This window comes from Sminthopsis crassicaudata, chromosome 1 (genome assembly GCF_048593235.1).
Source record: "Sminthopsis crassicaudata isolate SCR6 chromosome 1, ASM4859323v1, whole genome shotgun sequence".
Lineage (NCBI taxonomy): Eukaryota > Metazoa > Chordata > Mammalia > Dasyuromorphia > Dasyuridae > Sminthopsis > Sminthopsis crassicaudata.
Genome location: NC_133617.1, coordinates 95036036 through 95054756, shown reverse-complemented (window position 1 = coordinate 95054756; position 18721 = coordinate 95036036). Strand labels below are relative to the sequence as shown.

General features: G+C 35.4%; 1 long non-coding RNA gene across 1 annotated transcript; it reads right to left on the bottom strand.

Annotated features, from left to right (window-relative positions):
* Positions 1-1556: 1556 nt before the first annotated feature.
* Positions 1557-5787, bottom strand: LOC141552668 (uncharacterized). Its single transcript, XR_012485236.1, has 3 exons — positions 5686-5787; positions 3927-4061; positions 1557-2672 (listed from the first exon to the last, which is right to left on the bottom strand). It is a non-coding gene; the product is annotated as an uncharacterized LOC141552668 (long non-coding RNA).
* Between the last annotated feature and the right edge of the window lie 12934 nt (positions 5788-18721).

The following is an 18721-nucleotide window of genomic DNA, read 5'->3' as shown; positions in this document are numbered from 1 at the left end:
TGATGATGATGATGATGATGATGATGAAGAAAAGTAACTCAGCTTTATATATAATACTTTGAGGGCATTCATCATACCACTTTGGGAGGTAGATACTATTAAATGTTTTTATCCCTCTGACACAAATGTTCTTCCTCACATAGTTAGAATATGTACAGATAACTACATGACTCAGGGGATAGATTGCTGGGTCTGGAATTTAAAAGATGCAAGTTCAAATCTAGCCTCAAATGCTTATTAGCTGTGTGACCCTAGGTAAGTTATTTAACTTCTGTATACTTCACTTTCTCCTTCTGTAAGATGAAAATAAAGTGTAATAATATTTATGAAATGCTTTGCAAATCTTAACGTGCTGTGTATGTAGGATTATTATTCTTACAAGAAGTTTTTCCCAATTCCATTAGCTCTTTCTATTCTCAATCCATCCTTCCCCTAAAATTATTTTGTATTTATTTTGTATTGTTACCAGCGTATGTATTAGTTCGCTTCACTGGAATGTTTCTTAGGGAAGGATTTTTTGGTTGAGTCTTTGTATTCCAAGCCCTCTGTTGTGCCTGTTATATAGTAGGTATTTAATAAAAGCATGTTAAATTGTAGTAAATTTATAGCTGAAGGTACTAAAGGACAGAGAAGTTAACTGATTTATCTACAGTCACACAAGTAGTATATATCACACACAAATCAAGGCTAGTGTTCTTTCCACTCTCCATATTGACTTCCCTTTTTTAAAAAAAATGCTATAAATAATTGTTGATTAGAGAAATGAAAATTAAAACAATTTTTAGACACCATCTCATACCTATCAGGTTGAGTAAAATGATAAAAGGGTAAAATGACAAATGTTGGTGGGGGTGTGGAAAAGTCGGTACACTAATAGGCATACAGTAGAACTGTGAACTGATTCAACCATTTTGGAGAGCAATCTAAAACTATGTCCATATATCTTTTAACATGAAAACCCCACTACTAAGACTTTCTTAGCTAGCCTTAATCACTGAATGGGATTTGCCTCAGTCATACTGAGACCTGTTAAAAACCTTAGCTTAACAAGACCAAACTCTCTCATTACCTCAGGACCATCTGCAGTCATCTTGACCTGTATCTTGCTACTAGTCCCATTTGGCTCTGGAGAAGAACATGAGGCTGATGAATTTGCACAGTCCTTCTTCATTCAAATCCTATTCACTGGCATGTCATGGTTATCTTTGGGAATGAAGGACAAAAACTCCCAAAGACTTCCCACCAACCTCTTTAGATCCCTTAACTGGTAACCAAAGACCACTGGACTTTCCTTCAGTGCTTGGCAGAGGCTTTATTAAAGGTCTAGTTTAATTAGCCATAACAATTCTCAAAGAAGTGAGCAATTCAGAGAATGACAGCATGGTAAGATAGAAAGAAATAGGAGTCAAGAAACATGACTTCTGATCCCAATTCTGGCATTAATTCACTATATGCTTTTGGATAAATCTTTTAATTAGTCTTATAAGTTTTTTTTATTTCAACACTGACTTCCATGTCAGAGGACAAGGAATCAAATATACAATTAGTTAGTCCCTGTATGATTCTGGGAAAGCCATTTTAATCTATCTGAGTTTCAGACTCCACATATATAAAATGAAAAGGAATAGATCAGGGGTGATTAATTTCTAATCCTTGGACTCATACAGATTTCATTCATGGATTTCACAAGATATATGAATTTTTTTTGTTTCCTTTTGGGGATTTTTGTGGTGGGAAGGATTACATTCTTATTTTAACCAGCCTCTACCTGGAATGTTAGCATTTCTTTCTACTATTTCTTTTATTTCTTTCTATTATTTCCTTTCTATTATGATTTTAAAAATTATTCTAAGAAAGCATGCAAAGGTTTCACAAGACTTCCAAAGAGGTCCCCTGATACTAAAAATGTTAGTTTCCCCTGGATTTTAAAGTCTTTTCTAGATGGATCATTCTGAATTATATGTTATAAGTTCTCTCTCAGTTCTACAATGCTATGATCTCATATCTCCCTAATCTTTCACTCTGTATTCTAGTATTCTGTGTCTGAAGATAGTTTCCAACTGTAATATTCTGTATTCTAAATTGTCCAAGATTAATAGTCTAAGATCAAAAGCTCTTCCCTGTTCTAACATTCTGTGTTGTATGTTCTAACATTTAGTAGAGCTAAAGTCTCTTCTAGCTTTACCATTTTGTGATATAAAATCCCTTCCAGTTCCAATATTCTGGTCCAATTTCTTTTCTAGCTTTGATGCATATGATCTCATATTCTGTAAAGGTGTTCTTCATAAACAAAAACAAATGAGGTTTTGCTATAAACTGATGGAGGAATAATCTCAAATGACCACATAAAAGTGAAAATGAAAGCTCTAGTCTTGTCCTTTCCCTTTTCTATGTCTCGGCTACACTCTCAAACTCAGCTCAGAGGGCTCAGGTGTTTGGAAAAAAACCTTCTCTTTTAGCTGGTAGAAATGAGGCAGGTGTCTGCAATTAAGGGGAGATGAGGGCAGAGCAGCTTGACCAAAGTTCTAGCCACCTGGATCCTCTTAGCAGCTCAGTTTCCAGCCCATCATGCAAGGACAGAGGCTCCTTCTGTCCCTTCTTTGTCATCCTCCCCGAGGCACAGGATAGCAATCACTCAACAACAGGCACTGAATGCCCAGTTTTGGAGAAACCTGGTGAGACAGAAAAAACACCAGACTGGAAATCATGAGCCCTCAGTTCAAATCCCTGGCCCTACCTTACTAGGTGACATTGGGCAAATCACTGACCATGTTTCTTATATGCTATGTTTTTTGCCTCCTACTGGACTTCCAACTCCTGCCCTTGAAGAGTTTTTCCCTAATTGCCCTAAACCAGACCAAATCCACCCTTCCTCTTTCTAACCTATCAACACTAACATGCTGGCAAAGTCAGTAGTTTGAGGGGTCTCTCTCCATGTATTTCCAGGTCAAAAAGCCCCTCCCTGAACACTTTTCTCCTCCTCTCCCACTTCACCTCGTCTTCTCTCTTTCACATAGAGATTAAATTTCTAAATCCAAGTTAAGCCTTATTGGCACCCTCCCCAAATAGTCCATGCTGTATTGTGGCCTGCAAGAAACAGAGCTTCAGAAAGAACTGAGCATGAGGACTGCCAGGAAAAAGAGAGCAGACAATACTTAGCAGCAGGAACCCAGGTGGGAAGATGCCTTTTCATCCTAGAAGTAACAGAATTCTGAAAATATTGAGGGTTTAGATCCCAAGATATCTGAAAAGAGTAGATTGGAAATCCTAAATATTTCAAGTGATAGAGGGAAATCACCAAAATTATTACTAATGAAATGGGGGGATCAGAAGAATAGCATTCACTCTTGACTTATTTATCAGCTTTTGCCTCTTTACAAAATTGTAATGAGAATAATCAATATAACATACCAAAAGATATCCTTTGGTGAAAAATAGGAGAATAGATTGAAAGAAACAGAAAATACAAGATCCCACTATGCTTGCAGTTTGTTGACTATAAAAAAGCACTTATATGTTAGAGTAAAATGCTGTTTAAAAAGGTTTTTTTTTTCAATAAGGAGGCTTCCATGCATTTAATAAAATCATACAAGATTCCTTGAAATTTATAAGAATGGAGATAACCTTATTCCACAGCCCTCTAATTATTAACATCAAGTGAGATATAAAAGAGGAACTTGTATGCTCTCCAAATGAGTTTGGTGTAATCCTAATGAGTATTCCTTGTAGAGTCCTTGGAGGTTGCATGGGCAGTAGGAAAAAGGACTGACTTCAGAGATATAGGGCTTAGAGGGAAATCCTAGCTATGCTACTTGTTAGAAAGGTCTTAGATCTTACCATTTCACCTCTCTATTCAAAAACCTCAAGTGACTGCTTAATATCTCATTTATTACCCATTCTTTAGAATTCAAAATATTTTTTCCTACCTTTCCAGTCTTCTTACACCTTACTTCCCAATATGTACTCTTCAAGCCAGTGATAATGGCCTCCTGGTAGTTCCATGAATGAAATATTCTCTCCGTTGTAGATATTTTTTCTCACTATCTTCAAAGCCTGTAATGCTTCAGGGTTGAAGGATCAAATTAATCATCATGGTTACTGTGTTAGGGTTATCATACTGTGTAGGATTCCAATTCTGTTTAGAATCCCAATAATTCAATTGCAGTCTATCTTTTTTCCCCTGGTCACATCCCCCATTTCCTCTAACCATTTTATTTCCACCCTTCTTTGTCCATATTCACTGTTTCCCTACTTTACTATCATGTTCTATGGAGCCCCCATTCTATTACTGACCACTTTCTCTTCATATTAAACTTGTTCTTTTCACCTTCTATTTCCTTATATCAAGGAAACTTGCTTGACGCACAAGACTTTGACTTCCTCTCTAATATAGACTTAACTTTCCTTCTGTCCCTATACACAATAGAACAGTAAAAGAAGTGGGGAAGAGCCTTGGACCTCACTGTCCTTCCAGTACAATCACTTAGCAATTTCTCTCCTGTGGAGATTCACTCCACACAGCTGTAACACCTCAGCCAGATCTTGGTGACTATTTTTAATTATCACCTCTCTCCCTTAAATAATTCTCTTTTATTTATCCAGGAATTCAGCATGCTCTATACAGTTTTCTTTTCTTCTCTCATCCAGGTACTTATATAGGGCCCCAAAAATCTTAGTCCAAATTTAAGCTTTAATAAGTTAAAATGGGGTTGACAGAATGGAAAAACATGGAAGAGTAGAACAATTGGGAATTATAGGGAAATAGATTTAGGAGGCAAAAAAAATAGAGATAGAAGGGAAAAAGGCTTTCTCAGATAGAGACATTTCAAAGTTTGAGATTTATCATGAATGTGAAACATTTGAAGATAATGGTAACACCAAGGATTTGACTGTCCTTGTGAATAGCTAAGCTGGAAGAAATGTATGATGGTGCAGTTGTGGAGGCTAATGAAGCAAGAATATTTGAGGAGATATCAAGCTGTAAATTGAAGTCTCCAAATACAGGCTGTCCAAAAAGACTTAATACAGTTTTAAGTTGTTTAATATTATAGTTTTCTTCAAGTATTTTATATCTATAAGCAATACCAAATCCTGAAATTCCTCTTCCTGATGCTGACCTTTTTTCCCTCCTATCTCTCCCTGTATTTTATCCCTTCAATCCTATGTTTTCTTATAATCTCCATTCATTTTATCCCTCCCTTTTTTCTCATTCCATCAACCTTGGTTTCCTTTTCTAACTTCTAATAATCTTTACCTCCTTATAAACCAGTTCAACTTTCCACCATCCTCTACCTTTAGATCCCTTATCTTTTTTTTTTTTTTTTGTCCTATGATCACTTATCCCTTTACAAACCTACCTCCTGAATTCTCTCTCACGTACAAAGAGATTTGCCATGATATCTATTAAAGATGGATCATTCAGTGGATTCATAGGGAGATAAAAAGGACTGATAGCAGATTTCACAGAAAAGGTTGGGAATAAAGAGACTAGGAGGACACAAAAAGGGAAATCATGGAGAGAATCAGAATTTTCAGAAATAGGAGGGGAAAATGTGATTTAAAATAACTGTGGCCAACTTCACAATTTTACATGAGGATGTCATAGAAAAGAAGAGAAATATCCTTCCCACTAACCATATTTTTTTCTGCCCAGATAGGCAAATGAAAAAACAAAACAAAACCTACATCACATGTTGTATTCTGGCACACTGCTTCTGAATTCCACTCTGAATGCACCACAGCTCTCCTTTCCATGGAAAGTCCTGTGAAAGTTAAATTAGGTAGTGGATAGAGCACTGGCTCTGGAGTCAGGAAGACGAGGTCAAATCTAACATCAAATACTTAATACTTACCAGCTGGGCAAGTCACTTAATCCCAATTACCTTGCCAAAAAAAAAAAAAAAAAAAAAAAAAGAAAGAAAGAAAGAAAGAAAGAAGAAGAAAGAAAGAAAAGAAAGTCCTGTTGCATTTCTGCTCTGTCCCACAGAACCACCAAGTTGTAGATCTGGAACTGAGAAGTAGAACCTAGAGTTTCCCTAGTCCACACCCCCATTTTATGAATAAAGATACTGAGGCTCAGAAAGATTAATTTACAAAATGTCATCTGCATAGTACTATAGACCGGATTTGAATCCAGGACCTTTGATTCCAAACATCTGTTTTTATCACTTTATTAGATAGAAACTCAGAACTAGCCCAATCTTTAAATGAAAAAAAGATATAACAACTTCCTTCAAACATAAGTGATCACCCAATCTTTTCTTAAATTCCTAAAGAAAACCATATTGACTGTCTCTTTCAAATATTTCAAACTAGAAGACAGTGAAAAGTGTTCTAGCTTTAAGGTCAGAGGTTCAAATCCCAGCTCTATACATGTGAATTTGATTGGGTCATTGTCTCAAGGCTTGTTTCCTCATCTGTTATCGAGGGGGTTAGGTCTTTTCTATTCTATACTTTCTCTCCTCAGTCCATCAGCTCTACATCCCTTCCCACTGCTAACTTGGGTTCCACTTTACTCTATAGGTGAGCTTTTGCTTTTATCTTGCCTGGACTCAGGCCACCATACCTTAAGCCCATTTCATTCCTTGCCACTACAGTAATATCATCTTTATCTTCCAGCTTCCCTTTATGGATTATCCTTAGAACTTAAGCTCTTTAAGAATAGGAACAGGGATCACTTTATTTGTCTACCAGCACTTAGCATAGTGTCAGGCAAATAGTAAGTGATTAATTGATGTTTCAGCTATCTATATATCAATCTAAAGCTGCCTTGGGCTCTAGTTCTTTGATTCTAGGAAATACAGGATTTAGGAAAAAACAATGACCCTTCCTGAGCTAACTTAAAATTACCCAAGATAGGGACCTTGATCACCTCAGCTATATTCACTGGATGGTGGGAAATATCACTGGTCTTTATATTCCTTGCCTAATTCTTTTGTGTCTCTCCCAGGAAAATAATAGAAGGGAATGAAATGACTATTTCAAAAGATCAACCTTGAATGATTCTTTTTAAATTTAAAAGAGATTAAATTTAAATTTAATTTCATTTAAAAATCTTAAAAGTTTAATTTAATTTAAAGCAATTTTAATTTAAAGGATTGAATGGTGGAGAAGAAGCACACGTCTGTATCAACAAAGTGACTTGTAAATAAGGATTTTTCATCTCTAACATTTCAAAGCTGGTTCCCCATACCTTAAATCGATATTTGCTTTTCATACAAGTGCTCTGGAAAGATAATAAACAGCTTACAGCAGGAGAGTCAATTAACAAGGAATCTGCAGTGGAAGATATCTCTCAGAGGTGAAATACCCTCCAGCTTTTATATTGTGCTTGAAGCAATTGGTTTTCAATACCCTCTGTCTGCTGCAAAGTTTGTCTGCTTTGCTACTGTAGTTATAGTTATCCTAGAGTCATACTGTAATTATAGACATGCAGCATATATCATCTAGTTTCTTCTTGAAAACCTCCAGTGATGGAGAACTAAGTACCAGTAGAACTGAGAAATCTAACCTTGGATCTGAGCAGAGAGTGACCCTATCCAATTATTTGACTTCTCTGAGGCCCATTTTTCTGATCTGTAAAACAGTAGAGGAAAGAAAGAAAAAAAAGAAAGAAAGAAAGAAAGAAAGAAAGAAAGAAAGAAAGAAAGAAAGAAAGAAAGAAAGAAAGAAAGAAAGAAAGAAAGAAAGAAAGAAAGAAAGAAAGAAAGAAAGAAAGAAAGAAAGAAAGAAAGAAACTGAACAAAGACAGACAGACAGATAGATAGATAAATGAATAAGTAAATAAATAAATGAATAAATAAACAAATGATAATAGACATAATTATACCACTTTTATGGTGATTGTGTGGATCAACTAAGATAATGACTATATAGGTCTTTGCAGAACTTAATAGTTTTATTTAAATATTACCTACCTAGGTGGGGATAAAATATGAAGAATTTCTGATAAGACACTGCCCTCTCTACCAGTACACATCAGAATGTCATCTACTCTGCAAAGTTGAATCATGGAGTTGCCTGGGATAGTGAGGGGGTAAGTGATTTGCCCAGGATCCTACAGCTAGTATTTGTCAACTGTGGGATTTGAAGCTGTCTTCCAAATCAGAGACAAGTTCTGTAAATACTGATACATGCTACTCAACTATTACTATTAGTACTAATGACTAACAATTAACTATAAATAACTACTACTTACCAGCACTACTAACAATTTAATCCTGCTACTACTTTCTTACTACTACTGTTACTAGTCACTACCCTCAACTACTTACTATTGGTTCTATCATACTATCACACTACTTGATACTTACTACTACTACCACCACTAATTATTTAGTGCCTCCTAGGTCAATGATATAAATTATCCAAGGTATCCCAGACCTGAGTAGGAATGCTCTCTACAGCACACGTTCAGCATATGTCATCTAGTTTCTTCTTGAAAACCTCCAGTCATGGGGAACTAAGTACCTTATAAAGCAGTACATTTTACTCTGGACTTCTTTAGTTTTCAACAGATTTTTGATCTTCCCTTCAAAACCTACTTTTTCACAACTTGTATCTATTGTTCCTATTTCTGTTCTCTGAAGTTAAACAATGTAAGCCTATTTCATCTTCCCCATTCTAACAATGAAGATATTTGAAAATACTTACTGGACACCATGCCTTATCCCTCAGTTTCTCCTATAATGCTTCATATCAATACAGAACAATGAGTTAAATCAGATTAGAACTAGCTGATACCTACAGATTAGACACTTTGGAGTCAGGGAAGTCAATCTCAGAAATTTATAGTAGTAGAAATTCAGAATTTATTGGGTGAAAGTAACTTGGAAGAAGGCAGTAGTCCAGTCACAGAGTTGGAGGGAAATATCATCAATATGAGGAAACCCAAAAATTTCCTTAATGTGTTCTAAATATCAAATATATTGGATTGCTAAACTGTGCCTCTATTTATTTTTGTACTTTCCTGTCTTTTAAGAATGTGGAGAGCTATAGTTCATATTTGTAATACACTCCCTTGATCTCTCCACTTTTGGAAATAATTTTCTTTCTTCAAGACCCAACTCAGTTATCATGTTCAGTTTCCTCCACTGGCTACTTCTCAGGATTGCTGTGAAATAATATTTGTAGAAAGTGCTTAGTACAGTGGCTAGCACATAATAGAAGCTATGGAAATGCTTATTCCCTTCTCTTTCTCTCTATAGAGAATCAGGGAAAGACTTACATGAATTAATGCATAAGTGAAGTAAGCAGAGCCAAGAAAGCTATATACGATGACTACAAAATTGCAATTGGAAGGAACAACCAGAAAACAATTAAAAATGAATTTTGCAAATTAACAAAGAACAAGCATGATCTGAAAGAATTATGAAAATAATTCAATCTGCTTCAAAAATGGATGTCCAATAGATAGCTCAAATTTAACATCCACAATACAGAACTCAGCACTACCTTTTTCCCTAAATAAAATATTATATAAACTTTTCTCTATCTTTCTATAACACTGTGATCCTTCTAGGTTTCCAGGTTTGTACTTTTAGTGCTATCTTTTCCTTCTTACCATGCTCCATTCTGTGTATCCAAACAGTTGTCAAGTTTTATCATTTTACCTCCAGAACATCTTTCAAAACTGACCTTTTCTCACTACTTAGTACTTGCCTTTATTACCTCTGACCTTGGCTACTTCAATAGCTTCTTAATTAGTCTCCCTTGTTTCAAGTTTTGCCCAGTCTACCTAACCTGTACACAGTAATCAAAGCAATTTTCTTCAATCCCAGATTTGACTATCACTGGCCCATTCAATTAACTCTAGTGGCTCCCTATTGCCTTTCATACAATTATAATCTCCTCCATTTGGCATTTAAAACCTTTCACAACCTGACCTCCTTACCTTTTCCCATTAATTTTATATTACTTCCCCTCCTTTACATTGCAATCCAAACAAAATGGCCTTATTATTACTGTTCTCTATACATGATACTCCATCTTCTATCTCTGTGCACTGATCTTCCCCACTCCCTTACCTTCAATTCTCAAAATTCCTTGTTTCCTTCACTTCTTGCCATTTCTAGATTATGTCTTCATGTTGTTCTACCTTCTACCCCTTTCTAGCAACCATTAGAATGAAAGCTTATTGAAGGCAGGAACTATCTTTCTTGCATATATTTGTATCCCCAAAGCTTAAAATATAGTAATCACTTAATAAACATTATTTGTAATTCACTCATTCATTCAAGACACAGATTAAGTACCATCTGCATTAGACTTGTCCATATCTGTTAGGTTCTTATTAAGTGCTAATGAGATAAAGAGATATTAGATTCTTACTTAGTGCTAAATCGGTACTTAACAATTCTCTAGTTCCGGCCTTAAAGGGGAGTTTTACCCCTTCGAACTTCTAGGCAGGAGCTTGCAAGTTTAAGAGGAGAAAGTGTAATAATATTTATGAAATGCTTTGCAAATCTTAACGTGCTGTGTATGTAGGAGAGGAGTCTCTACTCTAGGTCAGAGTTGGCGGCAGTTGAGACAGCAGATCTCCTCCCAGAGAGTGATCGGCAGTTTCTGGAGACAACAGAACAATTCACATATCTTCTGCTTCCCTAACTACTAATGTTCTCTTCCAAAACAACATTGTATTTATTTTATACATATTATAAATATTCATGTTTAGATGTTGTCTTCCTGGATAAAATCTAAGCTCCTTTAAGAGGAAGGATTGCTTTCTTTTTGTTCTTGTGTATCCAGCTCCCCTTATATTGCCTAGCACATGATATCCCTCAATAAATGTTTATTGATCCATTTATTGATTAATCTTTATATTTGAAGAATTTAATATAGTGCCTCATATATCCTAGATGCTTAGCAAATATTTGTTGATGGTTATGTCTATTCTGCCCTGGAGATATTCTAACCCCTAAATAGGAATTAAGTGTCAGAGAATCAAGCTGGTTATTATTGAAAATAATGACCCAGGAAAGAGAAAATACAGTCTTGCCCTCTCAAGGAGTGATAACACTGTAATGTAGGGTACTAATATATGAGTATTGCTGGTATAGGAATCCTAAATAGGGAATGAGGGAACTTAAGTTTTTATCCAAACCCAAATTTAATCCAAATATCCATATTCCAAATTATCCAATACTGACTAATCAAGTTAGTTGACCTCACTACAGTTTCTTCATCTGTGAAATTAGGATAAATAGATTTCTATATACTTCATAGTACTTAAAGGGAAAGTCCATAGTAAATCATAATAAGTCATAGAATTGAGTTTTGTTATTATTATTATTCATTCCTATAAGCTCCACTGATGGGTCACTGGGAATAATTTGAAGCAGAGCAGTCCTGAAGCTAACCTTTAGATTACAGATGAGAAGCCAGGTTGCTAAAGCAAGAGAACCAATAAACTTGATTCCAGGATGCATGATTAAACCACTTAAGGAAATAAACTGCTTTCCAGAACTTTAGAAAAGCTCATTTACATGCAAACAATGAATATGCTAATTATAAAGCATTCTTATCAGGTTGTTATTCTCAGCTCCCTTAGGGGACACTTCACAAACCCAGTTTGAATTACTGTGAGTACTTGAAAGTAACAAGTAGTGCATTTCTTAGAAATATTCCATAATTTGTGCCTATCAGTAAATTAAACTGCCCTTTCCTTTGCAAAAATGTTGTTCAGTCATGTACACTCCTTCAGCACTCTGTAGGCTATTGCACACTGATACTGTCCATGGGATTTGCTTGAAAAAGATACTGAAATGCAGTACTATTTCCTTCTCTTGTGGATTACAGAGAATAGAGGGTTAGTGATTTTCCCAAACAGTAAGTATCTGAGATCAGATTTGATGGTAGAACTAGGTGGAGAGAGTAGAGGCAGATTTTGGTTCTCTATAAGAAAAGACTTTATAGTATGAAAGTGATGAGATATAGAGGGAACCAAAATGATGAGGTTTAGATTTGGGGTACCTAAATGAAATTAGGGTTTAAAAGAGGTCTAGTAGCAGGTTCGGAGTTCAGGGAGTCAAATGGAGCTCTCCTGCAACCCCTCAGGATTTGGCGCAAGGATAGGGAGTTAAGTGAGGTCTAGTGGCAGCACAAGAGACCCAAAAATCTAGATTGGTAAAAGAGGTTTATTATGGGAATTGGAAGTAAGGTTCAAGTCTAGTTAGTAAAAGGTGTTAGGTAAAGAGAGGTTGGCACTGGAAAACTGTATTCCAGTGGGCAGAGAGTCCTTGGAGTGCCAAGCATGGTATGGCTGGAATGTTTGGACCCTCTGCAAAGAGATCATTTTAGTCTGGCTCCTTTTATAATTCGAGATTTAGCTAAAGGGGCCTGTGGGTAGAGCCCCAAATCTTGTCTATCTATCAATGTATCATTTATCTATCTTTTTATCCTTCTATCTATTTTAGCTATGAGATTAACCACTCAGTACTCTGGACAGTTCTCTAATGCAGTAAATTACAGAGGTGGTGATGACCTGCATTAATAGGTGTTTCCTCACCTGAGATTCTCCTACACCAAGGAAATTCCAAGTCCAATTTCTATGTAAGGGTGGAGATCAAATGAGAATGAGTCAATCAGTCAATCATGTAAGCAAATAACAAGATACTCTAAACACAATGCTTTTAATAGGCAAGAATATCTCTATTGAATCAATCAGTAAAAGGCATTAAATTAATGTATGATCTATTATATCCTATAGTCTTCTGTAAAATAATAAGTTATTTTGAAGACAGTATGTTTCCAGCATCTGACAGCTTAGAAAAGAGAACAGTTTCAGTCAAGACACAGAGAGAGAATAAAATATTTGAAGTGGATTTTTTTTTTTACTTCCATCCCACCTCCAACTGTAGTATGATCATGTGAGCTTTAGAGAGTTGAAGAATTTGTACATAACATCAGCATCCTACTGGTATCCCAATATGTTAGTGACTGCTAAAGGTATTTACAGAAGGAATTTAAGACAAATTAGACATATTGAGCCAAGGCAGTTTTAGGACTCCAGCAGTAGTCCAAAAGAAAGCTACCACATAACTATGAAGAATATTGTAAGGATTCTACACCCTTGAATGTGTATATACTTAATAGGACACATTCACATATTTTTAAGAGGATGTTTTCTAAAAATTATTCTAATTATATCACTTATAAAAAGATAATTTTTCTTTGGTTAATTAGTACTGATTAATAATTGATAGGGAAGATACAATTGCAGGACCTTATATATTGTAAGGCCCTATCCCCTTCACCAGCCTCTGAGAATCACTCAGAATTCTGAGGGGAGAAAAGTCAGATTTTCCCTTACAGATTTCTATCTACCAGAAAGTGTTAAAAAAAAAAAAAAAAGTTATAGTTCACTTTAAAACTTAAAATTGCACTAAAACTTTTCCAACAATGTATACTTCTATTTTATACATATTAGACAAAATGGGAGGTGATGAGACAAAGAAAAAAATGTAAAGTTCTCTTGGAAAATTTGAGGAGGGATAGAACACTTCTATCTATGGGTAGGAAAGAATGAATGAATATTTCTTGGAGGTGGAACCTTAATTCTTTAAGAAGATAGACAAGGATTCTAAATGGTCAATAAATACTGCAGGCATAGAAAACAACCTATGCTGATGCATAGAGGTGGGAAGATGAAGTGTCAAGTTCAGGGAATTTGATTAATTTTGCTGCAATTTAGAATGTGAAGGGAAATAATGTGAAATGAAGCTCCAGAGGTAATGGTATGTGTGTGGAGAGTCTTAAGTTCAACCCATTAAGTATGAAGCTAAGGAATTTACACTTTATAGTAGAGACAAAATAGAATCCCTGAAAGTCCTGAAAGCCTTAAGAAGATTATTTAAGCAGCTGCATGAAGGATAGATTAGAGAGAGAAGACACAAGGATGTTCCCTAAAGTCCTTTCTAGATCTGACAGCTCTGACAAATAAATGAGGTCAGGAAACTAAAAATAAACAAAAAGAGCTTAGAAATGATAAATAATATTAAAAGCTCATTCTTTGAAAAACTGAACAAAGTTGCTAAACCTTAAGCCAATCTAATTTTAAAAGGCTGAAAATCAAATCAACAAATAGCAGAAAAAAAGATAAAATCATAACAAAGCTTGAAGAAAAAAAGAATAAATCAATGCTTATTTTGCATACTTATATGCCAACAAAATAGAAAATAAAACAAAAGTAGAGAAATTCCTTTAAAAATGTAAAATACTTATTCTGTAAGAATGACCAACAGGATGATTTCAGAAAGGCCTGGAGAGACTTACATGAACTGATGCTGAGTGAACTGAGTAGGACCAGGAGATCGTTGTATACTTCAACAACAATACTATATGATGATCAATTCTGATGGACATGGCCCTCTTCAACAATGAGATGAACCAAATCAGTTCCAATAGAGCAGTAATGAACTGAACCAGCTACACCCAGGGAAAGAACTCTGGGAAATGACTATGAACCACTACATAGAATTCCCAATCCCTCTAATTTTGAATATCTGTTCAAAAGTTTTAAATAAAATCTAATGAATAACAATATAAAATACTGATGATCATATTGCATTACCTGCTTCTTAGGTTTGTAAAGAAAGTTTTTTTTTTTTTTTTAATAAATCTTAAAGAAGTCACAGATAAGCATTCACAATTTGCACTTAACAATTTTCATAGGGCTGAGAAGCAGACCTGTGATTTCATGGGAATAGAGAATTTGCCTGGGGAAGGAAATGCCACTTTTCTAAAACTGAGAGTATTCTACAGAAGTAAGAGGATAAGTGATTTGTCCAGAATCACACAGCTAGTAGAGGGCAGATTAGGATTTGAATCAAGTTTTCTTGATTTCAGCATTGGGTCTCTATTCATGATACTATGCCACTCTCAAAAGGCTTTACTTCTATAATCTAATTTGATCCTCACAAAGCTCTATGACAAAGCTAATAAAATTATTTCTGTTCTATTTTACCAGTGGGAGAACTAGGGTTTGGAAAAGCCAAACAGAACCAAAACCTAGCTCACTGCTTTGCACATAATTGTTCGCTGAATTGATTTGAATTAAGTAACTTGTCCAGAATTATGAGGCTAGTAAGTGGCAGAGCTGGGAACCAAATTGAAGTTTTCATATTCCAAACAGTGCCTTATGTCCATAATACAGATGACCCATTAACAGATTTATGGCATATCCCTTTAAACATTTTTTTTATGAACAACAATTATACATTCCCTTAAGTGGGTACTCAAAGTCTTGATTATGCTTGGCATTTTATGAAATGGAAATAAAAGAGAAAAAGCAGCAAGAAAAAGCAGGTGGTATGACATCAACATGTTATGGTGTGATTCAAAATGAGACCTTTTTCACACTGAAGAAACCTGGAGCTGAAATCCACAGATCTATGTGAAAATATTGATTTAACCCTAATCCTTGCTGGGAAAAACAACTCTGGAAAGTCTCACAAACCTGTAAAAGTCAAGGCTTTTTGCATTCACTGGAAGATGTCAGGACAAGGCAACACAATCTTATGTAACAAATGATGGCCAATGATAACAGCTCTTGCCAATGAGACTACAACTGATGATTTAACTGATTTTTTTTCCTGTGGATGCTGAAGTCATTGAACTCTGTTTTGATTAGAATTAAGAAAAATATAGAAATATCTGCTGGAATGCGTAGAATATAGAACTAACCATGGGTTATAAATCATTGTAGAATCATAAAAACTGTTTCAAGTTTGAGCTCTGTCATTCAACCAGGTTGGAACCTAAGTTTTCTCATCTATAATGTGATTATAATATCTCCTTCTCAGTGTTACTTTAAGGAAAGTACATTGTAAAGTATAAAATATTAAATAAATCCAAACTATTGTTTAGTTTATTATTCTTCCCTGAGGTCTAATACAGGATGTTCCCAAAGAGAGAAAACACCTAAGCTGATTAAGACATTGATGGAATTAATTTACTATGTCTTCCAGAAAGAAAGATCAGGAAGGAATGGGAAATAGAATGAGTAAGTTTTGATCAGGCAGAGGAAGAAAGGAATAAATCCAGAGATACAAAGCTTTACCAGACCCAAATGACAACCCAATGGACATCTTTCTATAGGCTCAGAGTGACATAAGAAGCTAAACTGAGATTTGGAATATTAGAAAGATTTCAGAAAGAGGAACTTCAGAAAGCAATGAAGATCATTCTTAATGGTTGTTAAGACAAAACAAGTCAAAGTCTGGAATAAGAAAAGAGCCTGAGCAAAAGGCTAGTTAGTCATGAATCTAGATTTGGGATTTTAGAGGTTCTCTGGTAGAATTCCCCATTTTAAAACTAAGAAAAATTGAAGTGTAGAGATGTTAAATGACTTGCCCTAAGTTACACAGGTAAGTAGCATCAGAGATAGGATTTTGTCTTTAATGATGATTGCAGAACCCCTGACCTTTCCACTGCCTCCATCCTGATCTTCAACAGGATATAAAGGGTCTCTTAACTTAGGTACTTTCCTATTAGTGCTGTGTAATGTTAAAACAGCTATCTTAAGGGAAGAGGGAATGTAGGAGGAAAAATGTCATCCTCTAGGAAAGAAGATGCCAATAGAAAAATGAAAAAAGGATCACAAAAATTCCATAACAGTAAAATCCAAAGAATAACCCATCAAAAATTAACTACAAATGACTAAAGCAACAATATAGTAAGGTGATTCCCAAGAATTTGGCACTTGGATTTGGACTAGGTATATGGAAGCAACGCAAATGCTATACTCATCAAATGCAAGGGAATATCTAAGGATGATACTTGAATGTGGACAAGTCAGAATATGGCAGTATTTGGGATGAGGAGAATCAAAAGTAGTTTAATGTCCACAAAGACCCGAATCTGGATGGAAGGTGGATCTGAGCTATGTATGCATGCAAAACAAGTCCATCCCATAACTTGGAATAAAGCTTTAAATGTGTAATAAAGAAGGCAGATAAATATTACTTTTCAAACTATTCCTTGAAACTCCAACATTTATTAGAGGTCAGTTAGTGCCAACTAACTGGATTGAATACTAGACTTGGAGTGAGTTCAAAATCTACTTTAAATACTTATGAATTGTACAATCTTAGACAAGTCACTTAACTTATCTATCTGACTCAGTCATCTCATCTGTAAAGTGGAATAATAAGAACAATAACAACATTTATCTCTCATATATTTGTAATATTTGCAATGACATTTTTGTAAAGTGCTTTGCAAATCATAAAACACTATTTAAACCAATCTATTAATAATAATTTGAGGAGCAGCAATAACAATAATTCATATTACAAAATCATTGTTGGTAATATGCTGCAGCTTACTCATACCCACATATTGTTTGTTGTTTTATTGTTTTGATCTTCATTTTTTTAAAGAAGACCAGTTTCTACCAGCTACCTTCCTGGTCTTTTGAACAAATTGTTCTCATCTACCCATTTCTTAGGAGGAAGTCTTCACTTACTTGGGGTAGATATCCCCCTAACTCTCCAATGGGTTTGAGACCTGTTGGTTACTGTCAATCTTGTTTTACCCATCTGTTGAGATGATTTATTGGTGTGTGACCACTGTGCATGTTACAGCTTCTTGGAGCCACAGGTAAGAGTTGGATTAGAGGTAGATACCAAAGATGGATGAACTACCCTGAAAGCAGCTCAGCAAGCCCTCACACCAAAGGGGCTAGTCCTCTCTGAACATCTCATACACCTTCCCTGTATGAGTATTGTTTCCACAACTTCTCCCACTCCCAATTAAACATCAACTCCTTGAAGGCAGGAATTATTTCATTTTTGTTTTAATATATTCAATGTTTACCATAATTCCTGGCACATAGTAGGTATTTAATAAATGCTTGCTAATTAATCAGTTTACGACTGATTAATCTATCCATTACTATTGGGGTCATCCACAATTTTAATTATTTGGAAACTGTGACATGATCCATATTACAGAATTACTATGATAATATTGGTATTAAATAGATGAGCTTATGTGTCAGGGAACAACTTGGGACAATATTATTCCCTGAGCTGCTCAATCAGCAACTTTTGCTTCCATTTCTACCACTCTGCAATCATCACTGCTGATGCAAAAGTGTGCTCCACAAGATTGAGGGTCAATTTGCATTTTTCTTGATTTGATGGGTTGCCACATCCAAAGAAGTTATCCCTATTTGCCTACCAACTGGCAATGAAATTCTCTGTACTTAGCTAAATCCATCCTCAGACAGCAGAAATAGTCTTGTAATGAGACCTTTCACCAATCTTTTATGCAGCTAAGACTTGTGCTGCATGATCATAGCCTTCAAGAATCCAGAGTCACTACTTATATTATCATAAGAAATGGGATTTTGGTGAAGTCATCTACCAAGGAATAACAAATGGGCAGCCTCCTATGATACTGTTCTCCTGGCATGTTCAAAGACCTAAAGGAAACTTTCCAAAGGTTAAAGAGATTCCCTTTTTCATGGGAAAATATAGAAAAGAATCACACAGGATGAGAAAATGTGACTTGGTTGTAATTTATATTAATGGAGAGAAAATGCAGATGGATCACAGATCTATGGAAGCAGTCTTAATTGCAAAGCCCCTTTGCCTCCCACCCACTGGATACCTCCCAATGTCCCTGGATAGTAAGTCATTGAAAGACCATTATATTCCTTTAACAGATGAAGAAGCAAGAGGGCAAAGAGATAAAAACACTTGTGTAAGGGCATATGGAA